Here is a 13,127-nt window from a genome sequence, read left to right on the forward strand (position 1 = left end):
CTCCACCTTTATCTGCAGACAGGCCAATGATTCTTAGGGGGCTCCATTTCCAAAACAGGTCGGTTCTGAACAAAGGACCTTAGCTACATTCATTTTTGCCTCCCCCCGCTTCTCTTTTCACATCAGCAGCCCATTTTCTTTAAACTCTCTTGAAGAGCGAGTTGGCACGGGACCAGGCAGGCACCGGGAACAGGAGAGAGAGAGTGGAGTGACACTGATTGTGCCTCCTCTAATTAAACCCTACCTGACCCCAGTGTTGGGACATCATTAGTTCTCCCTCGTAATCATCACACAGCAGCAATTACATTATGTTTGGCCCCATTTGCATTTCACAAGATTTCCCTTAACAATCAAAGACGCATTGGGAAAAGAGGCAGAAACCAAATAAAGCGTGGAAGTCCTAAAAAAAGCAACTGGATTCAATTTCACAACAGTATGCTGCAAGGGACTGTTGCAGAGGGGAAAGTGCCTTTGTTTCAAAATATCATGCGAGTTTCAAGGTTAAATGTTGGGTCTTCTCTTGTACACTAAGAACATTTTCCAATACATCATAAATGCCATCCTGATGTTTTCTGTAGGGACAGGAAGGTACAGCATCTGAACAAAAAAACACCAATCATTTCTACCAGAACAAAACCTGTGTTATTTCAGAAAGTTTTACAATCTGCACAGATACCTGCCACAATTTGGTAGCAGAGAAACATGCATTAAAAATAATCACACTCCAGAATACTCCACTGCAGTAAGCGTCGACTCCCCACTTGCAGAAAGCACACTACACAAAAACACACACACACACACACACACACACACACACACACACACACACACACACACACACACACACACACACACACACACACACACACACACACACACACACACACACACACACACACACACACACACACACACACACACACACACACACACACACACACACACACACACACACACACACACACACACAACTGTGCAGAATAGAGCCATCTATGAAAGTACGTACTTCAGGGAAAGTGCACAAGGGCAGATCCTCCATCTGTATTCTGGGTGACAGCAGCATTGTGCTGTGGTAGTGTTTCTCTTCCCGAGATACCGTCTACACAGAAACAGCAACGCGTCACGGACATGAAAGAGGGCCCTTTGAGTGCACACAGTTGGCATTCGAACAAGCCGAAGGAGACTTTTTCCTACCAGCTCCTCTCATGCGTCTGCCGTTACTAAATCTGACAACAACAGCAGAGTAAGGTCGTTGTGTTAAGAAGAGAATTATGCCGGCAAATACCCCAGGGGCCTCCCACTTTCTAGGCTGTTGCGATCGGACGTGCATTCTCATTTCCATACTGCGGTAAATACAAATGTCATTGGAGTTGAGTCCACAACAGAAATGCAAAAATAATATATATAGAAAATATACTCATATATGCAGAGTAAACACACTCCCAGAATCTCATCAGATTATTTGGCCATAGTAAATATATCTACATTTATACAAAGGACAAACTAGTGATGTTCACATTGGCGTTATCAACGTCTCAGATCATTGTTAGTTCATTGTTACTCCAGACTTTGTATCCATTCCCCCAGTGACAGCCTCAACTGGCTTACCTCCTCCCAAACCAATCTCCACTCAAGTGTTTCTAATCTCTGCAAAGTCGGTTGAGAGCGACGGCTGTGAGATGCACTCCTAACTATGACTTGAAACAAGATTATCTGGCTGAGATACTGTGAGGTGCATTCTTTTGTTTAGAGATGGAGTTTGAGCTTTTGGATTTATTACAAGGTTATAGTATTACCATGGTGTGAAACTCGAGAAGAGAGAAGCTGGCCGGAGCTCAACATGTGTTGACAAAGAGCGCTGGCCATGAGCGCCACTCACATAATGCTATTCACTAACAGGTCAGAGTTACACGTATAACTGTCAATGTCATTAAAACCAATTCATGTTTATGAAATACATTTGTACAGCTGCTCCTTAGTGATACATCATCCACATTCAAATATTCAAGGATATCATCTAAGCATCTTCTGTATAAAGTATGCCTTAATGTTGGCTTTGTCTACTGGTGGCTACACATGAGTCTCTGCCGTGTGGAAGCAGAAAAAGAAAAGTCTGAATCCCACATTCTGCTCATCTACCCTCCTGAGAGGAAGCCTTGGTCTCTCTAATGGCTGACACTAGCGGTTATTATCATTACTTATTAATATGATTAGTATTGATGAGCCTTTTAATCTATTAAATGTCAGAATTCTGCTTTATTTTGCTACTGAAGTTACCAAAATAGAGCATGGCCTGATCATCGGCAATACGGTTTATAATGATATGAGAGAGGAACACAGTTTCACCAATTCAAAGGTGGAACTGCATTATTGCTTCAACTCAATTCAATAGTCTACTTTGACTTTGATAATCCATGCAGTATCTTTATTTCTTTACAGAGTCCTGGGTTTATACTGTATATTAAAGCAAACAGTAACACAATTAAAACATATGAAACAAAACAAAACTTATGAAAGATGATATTGTTTATTTCAGAAGCCCGAAGTGGTTTTCTTGGGAGTCATATCGTCAATAGATCAAATCCTTAAGGATATTTTTTTAATTGTCACTTTGTTGACGCTTTACTTAGAAACATAAGGGTGCTCAGGTGAGTCCAGTCCACAGAAAAGGATTGTATGGCTCTCTTTATTCTTTACCTTAGGCTTGTTGCCCCAAGCACCATCGCCTCAATACTGTGATAACTAGCAGGATCATATTGAAGTCAAGTTACTCCATTTAGCACACAGAGGAAGTCATATTAAATACAAACTGAATATGTTAATCAATCAACAAAAGGAAAAGACAGGAGTACAGCTAAACAATCATTATAGAACTAAACCCTCATCAAAAAGATTCATAGAAAACTCAGATTCATTTTGATGAGCATAACCATGAATCCTGCCTTTATATTTCCTCTTCACTGGACCACAATAAGTTATACAATAAAACGAGGCTCTCTTTGAAATTGCAATTACTTTCAGAGGAAATTAATCATATAAAAAGGAACAACGTGATAAGAACTGCTAACAGGTTATTACAGCTTTGCGTGTTCATCGTGGCTAAAAACTTGCCTCGTACCATCAGGAGGGAACAAAGTGCATTCTGGAGCCAGATTTCACATTAAGGCAATTTAAAATATTCCAGACTGCCTAATTTAGGGGTCGGACTTCTGTGTAACTTAATTCGACAAGATTAATTATACAATTAAATCCAAACTTCTCTCAATTATGTGGAGAAATGCTGCCTGCCTGCTCGGGCTGACCCTTCACCTTTGCTGAGGCGAGCTACCTGATAAGCATAATTTCAACAGGAGCAGAAGAGATTGCTGCCTATTTTGTTGCCGTGCTCTACTCTGCACATTATAGTTCTTAATTGCCGGCAGACTTCATAACTGTGCCCTTGACATGTAAAGGCGATATGTTATGCCATTCACTGGCACATTACCGACTGTGCAGGGGCTCCTTCCTGACTGACAGGACAATCCACTGAAACAAAAGACTTAATTGTGTGTCAATTGATTCGGTAATTACAATTGGCAGGATTGCCACTTCAGTTTCATTGATTTATCATCTGTGACGAGTGAGTACCTAATGACATAATATGGTGTTAGCGTCGTATTGGTTTATGTTCTCCAAAATGTAGGGTCAGCTTGGTTTAGGACCGTGAAACAGGGGGTACTGCTAAATGGATACATGGATGAGTGCAGGGTAGCTTAACAGATTTGATTTTTTTTTAAATCATACTCTTATGGAGCTTTGACACATTAACACAACATGTTACGATTGAGAGCGTTTGTGAACAAGGTAGCAAGCGAGCAGAGTTTTTGATAAATGATGGAAATAGAAATCTAAAAAGAATCAGTCATGGTAAAAAAAACAGCTAAAAGTATAACTTGTTAAACTGATATAAGCTTTGAAACACAAACAAATGTCTAGCTTCTTCCATTCCAAGGTGGTGGTAGTATGAATGCAAAATGGTCCAAACATTGTTTAATAAAGTAACAAATATACATAGATAACAATAAATACTTTTACACGATTGTTAAATCACATCCTAAATCAATCAATGGAAATGAACAGATGTTGATATATATATATATATATATAAAAATAAAGGTTAGGAACCAATTGTTGAGGAGGCCGGCCAGTTGTATTTCAGTAGGCCTCCAGCTTGGTTAGAATGCAGTATAAGGGCAGGATGCAGACAGTAATGTCCCTTTCAATATTATACTATTGTACCCTTTAGAGCTACATTGACATCCAATATGCAGGACTACGACTAACCCCAATTGCGGTTCTTTCACATTTAACTCAAGGCTATGAGCTGAAGCAGCAGGACTGAGTTACAACGAGCAGGTGGGTTATCCTCTTTGACAAGTAGCCATTATCAACACAGCTCTTGGACTGCGAAAGGAAAACCACCAGGGATAGGTGTAAAACCTCTTTCAAAGACCTTCAAAACCCCAGTCTCTCCCTCGCTCAATCCCTCAATGTCATCATTTCATTCGCCCTCTCTCTGCTCCGTTCAGAGGAGAGGGGGGATAAGGGGGGGAATGGTCTACTTGACCTTAATCTGCCCAGTGGTGAGTTTCAGAGAGATGACATGCAACCTCGGAGGTAAAGGGCAATTGTTTCTTTTTCCCTCTTCTGAGAGCCAATTTACTGCCCCCGGGGACTTTTTCTAAAGCTGCAAACTATTTCAGGTTCTGCCACATTGTTTTTGATTCACTCAGCTGGAAGGGGCTAAAAGAGCAAGCACCTTTACTTTCCTTATTCTCAATCTTCCCCCGGCCCATTACATTCCATTTATCCTCCTCCTTTAACAGAGGAGAGGGTGTACAGAGTGGTATTTGCATTTCATGGACTACTGTATGTGTAACCTGTAATGGATATACATATAAATGCCGCCTGCTGCAATGGCTATGAGAACAAGTCGGCAATAACATTAATCTTGTGAGAGCCCAACAACATGAATTGAGCATAAATGCCAATTAGAAATAAATCCCATTGGTGATATTCTGTGTACACACCCCGAGGTAAGGAATGAGAAGTGCCATCAGCAGCAATTGGCTTAAGGACGGGATCTAGCCTCAGGGCTGCAAATCTGCATCAAAAACCAAGAAATACACAACAATTTGGATAGGCCATATTGACTTTACGAGTTAAAGAGGCTAAACAAAGAGCTAAAAGGAATCTATTTTCAGTTTTATTACCAGCAACATCATGAGCCAATGTTTTGTCTAAAAGGCACTCTTGCGACCCACCTTTGTTTTATGTCAATGATTTTCTACTTCAAGTTCAAGTAGCAAGACTGATTAATCACATATTAACTACTAACAGTTTGGTGCAGAAAAACAAATCAAAAACATGACCCATGATTGCTGGATTGTTAGGTGCTCCAATCAGAGCCACCTCATTAGCTCAAACGTGAGTCAAACCAGGCCGACTTGAGGACATGTTTGCTTCAATGACAACCATTCCTTAAATAAAAGTGACTTACTGTATCAAGCTGTAAGATCATAATGACCAACAGAAGACTCCTCTCTCTATAAACAGCATCATTTGACTAGACAAGCATATTCAAATGAGCTAACGCCAAAAACTGCAGCTCAGAATTTCTAATAAGGTCACAAAACTGATTTGACAAGTTCTCCAATAGAGTAGGATAAGCGGTACATATTTAACAATGTATAAAGGCAGGGAAATTAACTATGAGACAAGTCGTGCTGAGCCAATGGGAGCCATGAATGAATAATTCAGAGTGAAGTTATTAAGTTATTTGTTAACAGTAAATATTCTGTATGTGTCCCTGAGAGCATGGCTTTTTAATAATTTGGGTTTTTTAAACTTTAATGTTTAGCTTCATTCTGGAAATAATGGTGCTCGGCTGTAATTGATTTCCCCGCCGCGGAGTAATTATGATGGCTGTGTCGAAGTGAAGCCTGATCCACTTGGCCCTGGGTGATGTGAGGGAGAGAAAGAGGGGAGAACTGAGAGATTTACAGACAAGAAGGAAAGACATTGTGCAGACGCAGGTTTGGATATATCTCTTGACAGAAAGCCTTAGAGGCAGAATACAACACACTGGTGGGAATAGCCTCCAACCCCGAGCTATACATCTTCTACCAGTCATTTGTTAGGCCTATTCGAACACTGGAAATCCATTGGTCATGTTTATACAAGGCTTTTGAGTTTCTTTAATATGCAGTTATTAGAAAAGAAAAAGAAAAGCTTTGTCCAGCAACATGATCTTAATGCATAAATGACACAACTTGTGTTTTTTACTATGGCTGCCATACATGTAGTTCAAGATTTAAGAAAAATGTGGATTGGTCTCTTAATTCTTTCCGGAGCTGTATATATATATAGGACATGTCTTGGGTTTGTGTGTGTATAGGACATAGCCTGGGTTTTCAATTGATGGACGCCTTTATTCCAAGGCTCAAATCCATTGTTTTGCAAAAGGATTGGATTGTCCTTATAAACTGTGTATCTCTTACTCACCATGTTGTTGTACACAATTGAGTTAACTCTCCACGCTGTCTGACACAAGGTTGTTGTTTTTTGTTTTTTTTACTTTTGGTGGTAAAATCGCAACCTTCTTATTTTTTCTCTTTTAAATTGTACTTTTAAAAGTCCCATTGTCTGTTGGCACGACTTTTAGCGTTTTGTTTTTTCAAGTCCGAAATGAAATGAGAAAGGAATATTTCTCTGCACCTACTGCATGGGAAAATCTACAGGCTGATTTTGAACTTCAAAACATAACCCTGATCCAGTTTAAAGTTATGGGTAAATCTATTGAGTCCAAGAAGTCTCCGTCTATCGGATCATGTTACTATAATCTGTGTTCTTTCATGTTCATTTCTGAAACTCTGCGAGGCTGCTATTTTCGCCACGTTTCCCTTGTAAATCAGATCTTAAAAGGCAAGATGTAAAAATAGATGATTTGGAAACACTCTGCACATTTCTCTCCATGCCTGGGACTCATATCATTCTTTGCCACCCTTGCCCCTTAAAGTGTCTTTTTGCGAGCAGGTCACTATGCCAACGGCAGCAGAAAGAGTGAATCTCAGAAGGGTAGTATTTAATCCATCAGGGCTCAGTGTTCATTACTCACATCCACAGGGCTCTGAAGTGAGGCTCTGGCACTGCCTTGAAGAGGAAATGACCCTATGTGAAGAGGGCCCATTACATTGGCACAAATTGAAATGTAAAAAGCCCATAACACGGCCCATGACCACCAATGCGCACTGATGCATCCCATAGAGAGTGGGGCAGAATAGAACAGGGTCAGAAAAACACACATGGCAAACCCCAACCCCCCAGGTAAAGGTGCATGGTGGTCTGCCACTGATGGGGTTTCCCATAGGTCAGCAACACACACATTGCCTCATGAGGAAGCGCCAGGAGAGAAATTGTCTTATATATAGCCAATACACAGCAAACACACACGCACACATAGGGTCCTGTGTAGAGTGGCATAGCGGGCCCCGGTCACAGCTGCTCTCCCCCGCCTCGGGAGGAATTGCTTCCATTTGGCCTGTCACTTTGGCCAGGGCCACTGTGGCTTTTCTCATTTGTCAGAGAGCGGGGGCGATCCTCTGGCTCTCATGGCTAATCTGCAGCCGCAGGCTAGAGGAGACACACACGCATACGCGCACAAACACCAACTTTTTTTTCTCTCTCATTCGACTGATATAGGCTTTCGGTTCACAAGGGTCTTTTTACTCGTTGCGTCCAGCGGGGGATGCAAAAAACAACAAGGAAAAGACGGACGGAGAGAGATGTAAACAGGATCAAGGTCAGAGATACAACCTCCCACTGAAGTCCAGATGTGATGTACACATTCGGTTTACACTGACTGGGTGATGATGAGTTCAATTTCTCATGCGTCAAACTCAGTTTCTGCTATATACTTGAAGAACTAGACAACACACAAAAGTAATTGGATACGGGTTCAGTAATTAGCTTCCAACTGAGGCACACAACGTTGTTTCAACTCTGAGAGAGGAGTCAGAGTTCTCCTGCATGCATGAGCGCTCAGTAAGCACTTTATTAGGGCGAGAAATAATTCAGTAAGAGGGATATCAAGGTCCAAATGAGCATAAAGTTGCTTCATAAATAGACAGAGAGAATTACTTGATATCAACTTTGTCTTGCTTGATTTTATTACAGTGTATTGGGGATAATTATACCAACAGTCAAGTCAAACAATGCTAGTAACATTTTATAGCACTGAGGGAACGGAGCGGTCCAATTAAAGAGTTGCCACACGAGGCTTTGAGGGGCAACGTGGCCATAGTGCTGTGCCAAAACCAATCCTATCATTAGAGGCTGCCATCACTTTGAGGTCAAAATGCTTTCAAGTCATTCTTTCAGTCCGCCTCCACTGCAGTCAACAGGTGACGGCTCCACTTGATTATTAGCCTACTAGTATCAACATGCAGCTCCCTGTGACAGCTCTATTGGAATGAAAAGGTGTTCCTAATCAAAAGGCCATGCAAAATGTCTCTTCAGATAAACACAAGTCAAGGATGCTTTAAATATCGAGATCAACTCCACATACTAAATGGGGCACTGTGACAATCAAGCTTGAGTTAGAGCGACAATGAACAAGGACATTCTCAGTTTATGACCAAATAATGTAATGTGGTTGTAGAAAATCTAACTTTTAACTTTCAAAAACCTTTCAAAACAGAGCTAGGTATTTAGCCATTTAAAAAAATGTATCATGTTTACAAATGAAGACTGTTATTAAAGCAATAAGTAGGTCCATAATACTCATACAGATATATATTACAGTATAGTAACAAGAAATGTAGATCATCATAAATGATAATTATTTCTATTTAATTTAAAAGGTCAACACAAGCCAAATCAAAAGTACACACCTAAATATCTAATTGATCGCATTATGTTCTGTGGGTTATTGAACACACCTAATTATCATAATACATGTACTGTATACAAATGTACTTAACTGGGTCATTGCAGAAGAAAAAGATAATGACATGTTTATGATTTAACTGACTGCAAGTGACTACTGAACAATCCAGCAAGCAATTTAAACAATCACAAGATATCTCAAATCAAACATTAATACATGTTTTAATTTGAGATTGCATTTTGCAAAAAAGAGACAAACAAAGTTCTTAATAAGACTGCATTTGCCACATGGACTCTGAGACTTTCTAACCATCCAGTGTAGTTTGCATCACACATTGATCAAAGTCTCATCTTTAACGCATAAATCATGGCAAAACATGTTAGAGAAAACATCATTTGAGTGATGGTCATAACTTTTTAAGTGTCCCTGACAACCTTAATGTATTCCCCAGTTTAATTATTTCTTAATATTGACATTTCTAATTAAGCAGCATAATTGGAAAGCCTGTATGCAGTGGCAATCATTTCAGCGACCACTGAAAAATTAATATGAAAATTATTAATGAATGGTACCGCTTTTAATTGCTGTGTACCCATATTTATAATTGCTGTAGCATCCTCCTTGAAATGACAAATACAAGTGTCATGTCAGCGCTTTCCTTCTTCATCTCACGCCTCAATCAAAAATAATCCATTTCACCTCAGCTAAGAACACTGCAACAAATTAAAGTCCCATTTCATTTACCACCTTCATTAATGCATCCCGTTTCCAAGGTTACAATCATTTAGCTACTGTGGAACAAACTAATTCAAGGAAGAGTGCGCTTTGATATTTCAAGAAGACGACGTGGATGGGGCTTAGAGGGAGAAAGAAATCAGCCCTGAGTTTTAATCCTCCGGCTCCAAAGTGTTCTGCACATGTTTATCACAAAACAAAGCGTTTTTTTTATCTGAACAAACATTTAATATCACACTTTTGAAGCCTATGTCCACCGAATAATGTTCATAATTCAAACTTTGCATTGCCCGCGTTACACAAGTGAGTACATCCTGGATTTAACGGTCCCCATCCAAATGTCGACAGGAGCCAGAATGAGCAGTAACTGCACAATGTCATTATGTTCGTAGTGTTTCCTCCTGTGGTGTGATGTGACAACGCCAGACACAATGACCCAATTTGCCTGAGTGGCTATAGGGGGGTGCCATCATAAATACTGTACAAAGACCCTCTTAGAGGCAATAATACACTTTTGTATATAATGAAACGCAGCCATATAAAATGTCACATTTAGAGAGTGTTTACACACTACATTTTCTTCTTCACTCACATATAAAGGAAAAAAGACAGAGCCTAAAGAAATGCGAGGCTGGAGGTGGTGGTGGGAAGGGCAATGATGAGTTTTCAGACTAGCCTCTTTCGCATGCAAATCATATCTGAATTTCTCATTAGCATAAATGCATGAGCAACTTTAAATGCTTTTAATTTTCAATCTCGCCAAGCAGAGGAGTAATTTGTCACTGTCAGGATGGGAGACTAAAAGGGGGGGACCAGAGGGAGCCAAGGACTCATTGCTAAACTGGAATCACAGAACATTTCTGATTTACTAATTGACTGATGTGCAGTTCAGTCGAGTTGCCTTGAAGGTGTAAATAATTCTGTGTATATTCAAATGGCAGAAATGAGAGAGCGTGGGGTGGATACGGAAAAGCACATTACATGACGCTTCTCCCCAGGCCGTTCTCTTTTCTGGTGATTCTAATTCCCAGCCTTGAACGTTATCAGTCTTTCTCTTTGGAGGGGTGCGAGTCTGCTGTTTTAGAGCATAATCACAGATAATCAACTGGAAATTAAAACAAAATGTCACAGTTTTTTTTTGCCTCTCTTTGCCATTACACAAAAAAGGCTGCTCAAAGCTATTCAGCAGCAGTGCACAGAAACATTCACAACAGCTTATCACGGGAGCGGTTTTAAGTCATTTGAAATGTTATCTTCATTCTTTCAAGATGTAAGATCAATTGACAGTGCTCTCTGAAGTCTACACCACTAATGCCTGGTTTTTTTAACAAAGCAGTTCAGATTCAGACAGACCTTGTTAGCTAAAATTAGCTGTAGGTGAAAAGGGGGGAGAACATATTTAACAAGCTCCCCCTTTAAAAGACTAAAACCAATTATGCAAATATAATTAGTATTCGTAGGAGAACTAAAGACGAGAGCAGCATGGGGCTCGCTGCTTACCTCCAAAGAAGGCCCCATCAGTCCAGATCCTGGTGGATCATGGGTGTGTCATGGCTGAGGAAATGCTGGTCCTTGCTTTGCTGGCCATGCCGTATAATCCCATCGGCCCTTTCGTCAGCTCCAGAAGGTTTTTAAAGAATGTTTCATGTTTCAAGTCAGAGATCAGTTCATCATAGCTCCAACTTCACACCTCCTCTAGGCATTTCAAAGCCAGACAAACAGGAAACATTGAAAAAAAGACATCTGAAACACTTCAATTGTAAGGACTTAATTATGAAATTATACATTTTCTGGTGTAAAATAGAAACGCCATTGTAAAACATGCAGTAGGTTTGGTTATAGCCCCAGAATTATTTAAGAAATTATAACAAAATCAACAAAAAGTCACAATGAGTGAATTGCAAGAATGCTTCAATCACAATTTTACCACAAAAACTGAGAAATATGCACCTTAGTTTACTATGGCTAAGTCGCCAAATACATGCACATTTCCCTTGTTTTACATTGCTCTAACATATACTGTAAACGCAGCATTTTGTTCAGTTAAATGATGGTGACTATAGCTATAGTTACTCCTACTTAGCTTGGTATCATCTTCAATGTAGGCCACATTTAAAGAAGTGTGGGTTTAATTATACCCAGTTATACTGTTGACACTAAGCTAACTTCCACCTTGTATCAGGCTTTCAATTCCATACACCTTTATTAACTTATGAAGGGAGGCTGTGGCTCAGTGGGTAGTGTGCTGGACTTCAAATCAGGGGATAGCAAGTTCGAGTTCCACTGCAGTCAGCATGTCGTTGTGTCCCTGGGCAAGACACTTCACCCCAAATTGCCCCTGTGGGGATTTTCCACAGTACTGAATGTATGTAAGTCGCTTTGGATAAATGCGTCTAACAAATGTCACGTCACGTAATGTAATGAAGGCAATTTGATGTTGGGGCATAGGCCTGACTAAACACCGACATATGCTCAAACAGACAATTATAAAATAGCTGTTGAGGACGTACTTTAAATGAATGTCGCACATCACAAAAGCAATACGGTCAAGTATAAAGTACTACATGCATTGACATTAGTACCAACCATGCTATCTAGCCATTACCTTTAAACCAAGCTAATGCTAACTACATTAGCCACATAACGTTCCAATTAAGCAGGGCAGGTGTGCAATTCGCTACTTTACCTGGCATAACGGTTGCGGTTTCTGGTGTTTTCATTCGCAGTTTAATGGAACGGTAAGGTATACGCTATTTAAGTTAGAAGTGGAGAAATTTATATATTTTGTTATCATTTTAAGTGTCCTAATAACTTCAAAGAAAAGACGGGGGAATATAAAAACATTGTAGGCATAATTACCAAATCTGGCCTCAATTCAACCTGGTTGTTTGCCAGGAATGGCCTGACATACCTGTAGAGCAAACAGTATACATTCCATAATGAATATAGTCCAGTATGAGCATGGATGGAGAAGGCTGCTGCTGTTATATTTCCATATTTTACATCATGCACATACTGCCCTCCAGTGTTGAAAGGGTGAACATATTGGGAAAAAACGTGATATCAAAGTAACAACTGTTCAACGTATACACCTACCAATTCAATAATATACTTCTTGATAAGAGTCCCCTTTCAAAGCCAATATTTACTTTATTATATTTGTTTAGGCTGTTGATGTGGCAATCTATTAAAAATGAATGAATACATTAATTCACCATCTTCACCTTCTTTCTCTGGAAGTAGGCTATTATATTGAGTAAATCTACAGGATAAATTCCAATAAAAGATTTACTGTGATGTGTGGTATTACCCTAACCACTAACAGTGTTCCTGGAAAAACATGGAGCTATTTCAAATGCTGTGCACCGCAAAACAAAATTCCAATGAAAGATAAATATCCCTCTACTTGGTTTGTCATTGACAAGGTATTCAAAAACATAATCACCATTACCAATGAAAAGATGCA

This window comes from Pseudochaenichthys georgianus, chromosome 22 (assembly GCF_902827115.2).
Source record: "Pseudochaenichthys georgianus chromosome 22, fPseGeo1.2, whole genome shotgun sequence".
Taxonomy (NCBI): domain Eukaryota; kingdom Metazoa; phylum Chordata; class Actinopteri; order Perciformes; family Channichthyidae; genus Pseudochaenichthys; species Pseudochaenichthys georgianus.